The sequence below is a fragment of the Macrobrachium rosenbergii genome, chromosome 9 (genome assembly GCF_040412425.1).
Source record: "Macrobrachium rosenbergii isolate ZJJX-2024 chromosome 9, ASM4041242v1, whole genome shotgun sequence".
Taxonomy (NCBI): Eukaryota; Metazoa; Arthropoda; class Malacostraca; order Decapoda; family Palaemonidae; genus Macrobrachium; species Macrobrachium rosenbergii.
The window spans coordinates 15,471,851-15,478,051 of NC_089749.1; positions in this window are offsets into that span (position 1 = coordinate 15,471,851).

Sequence of the window (6,201 nt, forward strand, 5' to 3'; positions counted from 1 at the left end):
AATTTTAATCAAAGAGTAACGCTAGATAGTCGTAAGTCAATTCGTCCCCACGGTCTGCATGGAAAATCGCTGATAAGTTAGCGACTTCCACTGATAACTTTACAGGACTTAGATAGTTTGCTAAACCACAGGTTTTTCTGATCAGTAATCAGTTGGGTGAGCAAATTACAAATGCAAGATCCGTCAGTATGTATGTCATTTTTATATCTGTTCGATAGGGCATGAGGCTAACAGCTTCATCTCCAAATAACTGCTTAAAATCTAATGGCTTTTGCATTCTTGAGGCAATCCATATATATATATATATATATATATATATATATATATATATATATATATATATATATATATATATATATATATTATCGTCAAGTAATTGCGATTGTTCAAGATGACTGATCTACTGCCCACATTTAGACACAATGGAAACCAGACCAGGGATAAATATACTCGCATAAATATGCTTACTCACACTCTCTCTTACGAGCCCAAAATAATTCAACTAAGATACATGTCAAAATTTTGACATGGAACGTGAGATTGGGAAGAGGTATTAAAGCCCAGGTTAAAAAAGTAACTTTTTTTCCACACACTGCGAGTAAATAAGACGTTGAAGCGAATAAATTATAAGTAAATCAACTGAACTGATAAAATATATTGGAAATTACATACGAAAAAACATCATCTTGAATATTTCTCTCTTCCAAACTCTTGGTCAGAAATTACATTTAGATAACTGTGCATTAAACGTTGAAGCGAATAAATAATAAATCAACTGAACTGATAACATATATTGGAAATTACATACGAAAAAACTTTAAGCCTTGAATATTGCTCCTTCCAAGCTCTTGGTCAGAAATCACATTTAGGTAACTATGCATTACTGACTGCTATGTAAATACTCACTTCAGCAACAGTATGAACGGTCAAAACCTTATATCAGAGGTTCCAAACAATAAGTACAATTAAAGAAACAAACAAAAACAGAATAACTTGAAAGGAAAAATCTCCCACAAGTAAACCAACGTATTGTCCCATACTTCGAACGGAAAGAAAGCTTTCCACGAAACGTAACTCAACAGCAGAAACTGGGACAAATAAACAACAGGATATGGTGGCGCCTATGAAATACTTTCTTCTCTAGGAGAAAGAACTTCACAGAAATTCGTATATATTAAACATTTACTGGAAACAAGATCAATGCTCAAAGCAATAATTCTCCTGTATTTGATAATTAACTGGACATTTTTATCCATTTATTTTTAACGGATGTTTATCTTTTCTAATTTTAAGTCAAATGGCGCCATATTCTTTGGGCTTGTTCCATACGAATAGGTTCATCTTCTGAGCAATAATAATAATAATAATAATAATAATAATAATAATAATAATAATAATAATAATAAAAAATAATAAACGAATCTTTTGTTTTTATGAGTCTGTGAAGTTGAATAATTACTGATTGCCCAAGTATTTTTATGAAAATGTCAATAACTCAATCATTTTTAATGTCATCAGGAGAATCCTTGTTGTAAACAGGATTCATTAGAAATGACAGACAAGTCAATACCGGAAGCATTTATGAGCAAACACTCGAGTGATTTTTGAACGACAAATTTAATTCCTTTTGCTAAGAGGGCGGGGAGGAGGAGAGGGAGAGCTGCAGTAATACAGGTGACGCTTCCAGGTTTTCGTTTCCCCATCATGGTCCTATTGTGCTTCCAGTTTCGAAGCTATATCTTCAAAATTGGCAGTTAATTAGCATTAACGGTGTGGCGCTGCAATATCACTCTGAGGCTTCTTGTAATAAATAAACAAAGAAATAAATAACTAATCAATTCACAACATTTTTGTGGCCTCTGAAATTCAGTATCGAATACAAGCTCCTTTCAGGAGACGTGTTATCACCCGTCTGACCACCTCTTCCCACATTTTCAGAGGAAATCAGTAATCATCGATTCGGTGTCTGTTTCTGTCAATCTACTGCCAGGCTTTGGATTTCTTTATCTGCTTTTGTTTTCACGACCTTCCTTCCTTTGAGAATCACCACTCTTCTTGCTATCTTTTCCTTAGCCTTGTCTCCTTCTGGCCTGGGCTAGCAACAGACATTAGGTTATCCCTTCCACTGGCCTTCACTCTCACAGGCTCTGCCAGCGAGCAGAATTCTCAAATTGCTTCAAAATCATCTCTATTTTACCAAAGGTATTTTGCCTTTACCACAGTCATGCAAGCCTGGCTGGCATCACGAAATGCAACGGTGTCCTCCAAAAAGTGTTTTTGAAACGACTCAAGGATACGACGACAAATTGGTGGGGGCCAATAGAAGATGGTGGGATATATAATAATGGGCTTCGTCATCATCTCCTTAACAAGCTAGTTGCCGGACAGTCTGCTGATCGAGCCAAGATTTTTCTGACCTAGACTAAAGCGGTTTTTGTCGTTGGTAGTCTGAGAAGGTATACGATTGAATGTGTCTGCATAGAGCAGTGTGCGTGCATATATTAACATACATACACTCACACACACACACACACTATATATATATATATATATATATATATATATATATATATATATATATATATATATATATATATATATATATATATCCAGTTCACTATCTTCTTTACCGTGGGAATATCTTACAAGGGAAATTAGGAGCACCTGGGTATAGTAAATTGGATATTTAACGATACTTATGGCTTAATATTTGTTAACATGAAAAATTCATGCGTTTGTGACATACGTATAATTTACTTGTATATCGAGAAATTGTAAACTTTGATTGTAAGGATGTAATTTGACCTTAAGTATGATTAATTACATCAGCGTACAGAAAAGATCGTAACAACGCAACGCTACAACCGCAGTCATCAGTGTTATTACAACCCTCAAGTTTTACAAGGTCAAAGTTACCGAAGTACGGCAAAATAAATTGGACTGTCTTTAATCAATCAACGGGGGCCGTCAACAGCTCAGTAAACTCGAGCGAGTTGCCACTAGTCTTTTATTTAGGTTTTGCTGACATTTTTACTGTTCTTATCTGGTGTGATTGTGTTATCAGCGCCACTCTCAGACTAGTTCCGTTGGTTAAAGGGGGAACGGACGTGCTCGAGAGAGAGAGAGAGAGAGAGAGAGAGAGAGAGAGAGAGAGAGAGAGAGAGAGAGAGAGAGAGAATAATTGTTTCGCCCATATTTGGATGAAGATTTCCTCATCGAGGTCCTCCCGTTTTTTAAATATAGGTTGATACATTTTTACTTAGTACTAATCAGCCCTCGTTTGTTTACTCCTCTCTCTCTCTCTCAGGTGGGACTCAGAACAATGGACCAGCAACAGGTACCTAATTCACTTTCTAGGTCAACTGAGGAACATTAGGTTTCAAAGAAACCCACCAATACCGTTCTTTCCGAGTTTCATGAGAGAGAGAGAGAGAGAGAGAGAGAGAGAGAGAGAGAGAGAGAGAGAGAGAGAGAGAGAGAGAGAGAGAGAGAGAGAGAGAGAGAGAAGGTAGGCAGAAGGGAACAATAAAAAATAAAAGTAAAGGGAAAAGGGAATAGATAAAAAGCAGGATTTATTAAGACTTGGCATACCTATTTGGTCTTACCCGTGGAACTGAAAAGGCAAATCAAATAACTTCAGTTACTAACTTATGTGAAAATTCCGAATCCTGAAACCGATAAAAAGGCCAACGGAAGTACATTCCGTAAGTATCCAGTTTTATGTGAAATCTAGACTCACCCACCTAACTGTGAAATGGAATTTCACTAACATCCACGAAGGCGCCACTAAAGATGCCGTGTAGCAGACTTGCTAAAGAAAAGAAACAAAATTGTATGACGTAACTTACGCGATAAGAGTGAAAGGGGCTTGAAATAAGGTCCTTTAAATATACTCTCAGAGTATATTTAAAAGACCTTGGCTTAAAGTTGTTATGACGTAGTTCCAAAAAGAAGCTGTATGTATCCATAGTCACTTTCAAAAGCAGAAAATTACACAATCATTATTCATTGTGTGTAGATTAAGACTGGACTAAACAAAATGTCCGTGATCTTGATGAGAGTATTCGTCAGTGAAAAATGAGAGAGAGAGAGAGAGAGAGAGAGAGAGAGAGAGAGAGAGAGAGAGAGAGAGAGAGAGAGAGAGAGAAAGAGAGAGAGAGAAAGAGAGAAAGAGAGAGAGAGAGAGAGAGAGAGAGAGAGAGAGAGAGAGAGAGAGAGAGAGAGAGAGAGAGAGAAGACTTGTAAAATATAAGTGAAAATAACGTACTGAAGATAAAAACATAGACCAACATGTACATACACACACATTACAACCCTCAGAAAGGTTAGCAGAAATAGGAAGGCAAAATGCGTGCCACCTTTAATTACACTGCAGCTACAATAAAAAAAACGGTATTTGCAATTTTTAATAAACTCTACAGACTCTTCTTCATAAATTCACGTCCCTCTGTAAGTCATGGCACTGTTAAACCCAAGGTCTCTAGACCTAGGCTAAACCTCTCCACTCCCCAAGAACATGCTTCAAGTCGTTGGAGTGTCTTCTTCTTCTTCTTCTTAAGCGATATTGGACGCAATTTATCAGTAGCTTTGAGCAGTTGACCATCTTCTGAAGAGTGTCATTTGGTGATGTCAGCATATAACTGCTATTGCTGTTATGTTGTTTTTATGCGCCACCTTACATCGGGAAATACGAGCACCTGTTTTAGCTGCGTTTGGTTACTCACTGTTCAAATAAAGTTTAAATTTCAACATTATGATACGTTGTGTAATAAAGGGATAAAGGACGCTGCTACCTTTACTGTGCTGATGGAAGAGAGAGAGAGAGAGAGAGAGAGAGAGAGAGAGAGAGAGAGAGAGAGAGAGAGAGAGAGAGAGAGAGAGAGAGAGTTCTTGAACATATATAAACTTCAATACGATTAAATGAGAGGAAAAAAGGTAATTACGACGTCAGATCTTTATCTTCCAGACACGTTGACAATTTTGTTTAAATACTCTTGATTCCTACAGTGCTGTACAAATTTAGTGAAAATGCAACGCAACATGTAACTGAAGACATCAGCACTATTCTTAGTACGTACTGATTTTACACAACACAGTGACTACTTGGAGAGAAACCATCAACATCATAATCAGATGAAATCTGTCAAACATTCATTAAATGACCATCTCGAAGTTATAACTTTTAGAGCAAATGACCTCGAGTAACAATTTGTTGCAGTGAACACCACCTCAGCTCAGGCAGTTTCTCCCAAATGTTAAACATCACGAGAAGATCAATTAATAAACAGATCTAAAGTTTCATTGAATCTATTCTTAAAATATCTTGCAAACGAACACAAAGGGTTTTCTTCAGAAAATGTTCCACAGAATGGCCTTGGTAGCAGTAAGCCCTCCACCAAGAGTTCTTGTTCTTTGTTTTCATCTTACCTGACAACTGAAGTGGTAATAAGGGAAAATTTTATTCCAACATATTTTTGGGGAAATGAAGCTTAATCAGCTGGAAGTATGCCAGCCAGGTAATCAACCAAACACATCAAGGTTATTCCCTGTTATAACTGTCCCTCTAGGATGTATCTACTGATTGAGCCCATTGCAAACAAAGTAAGTGTTCCACTTCTCAGAACTACAAAATATTTGTTTTAATTTCTGCTTTTCTCATTCCAAATTACATATTTCCTCAATCGTTTCTTGTAGCTCACCAGAATGGTTTCTGATGCAAGATCTACTGGGTAATTTCTATACTATCTGATCTATAGTGCAGTGCTTTGTATCAATATATTAAAATTTCTAAGGCCCACAACAATTATTCATAAAGATTCTTTGACCTATCATTTCTGACTTTAAAAACTCGTATTTACTGTTGAAAGTGCAACACCAGCTCCCTTCTCTATTTTAAATTGGTATTTTTACATTTATCAACTCAAATCTTGCAAGAATTTTTGCATGGGGATCCCAGTTTTATGAAGCTTAATGTCTTCAAGAAATTTCCAGCTTCTCTGTTTTTTGAGAGCACCAAGCTCTAATGCCTCAATATGATCCAATAAAATAAATTCTTTAAAGGCATCTTAGTACCAAAAATTGTATTAGCTTATCTGGGATTTTCTCAAATATCAGTCAAGTATTTAGGCACCTCAACTTTATGTTGACCTTACTTGGCCCTTTTTGAAATATCAGTCTAGTACCTGGGTGCCTCTGTTGTTT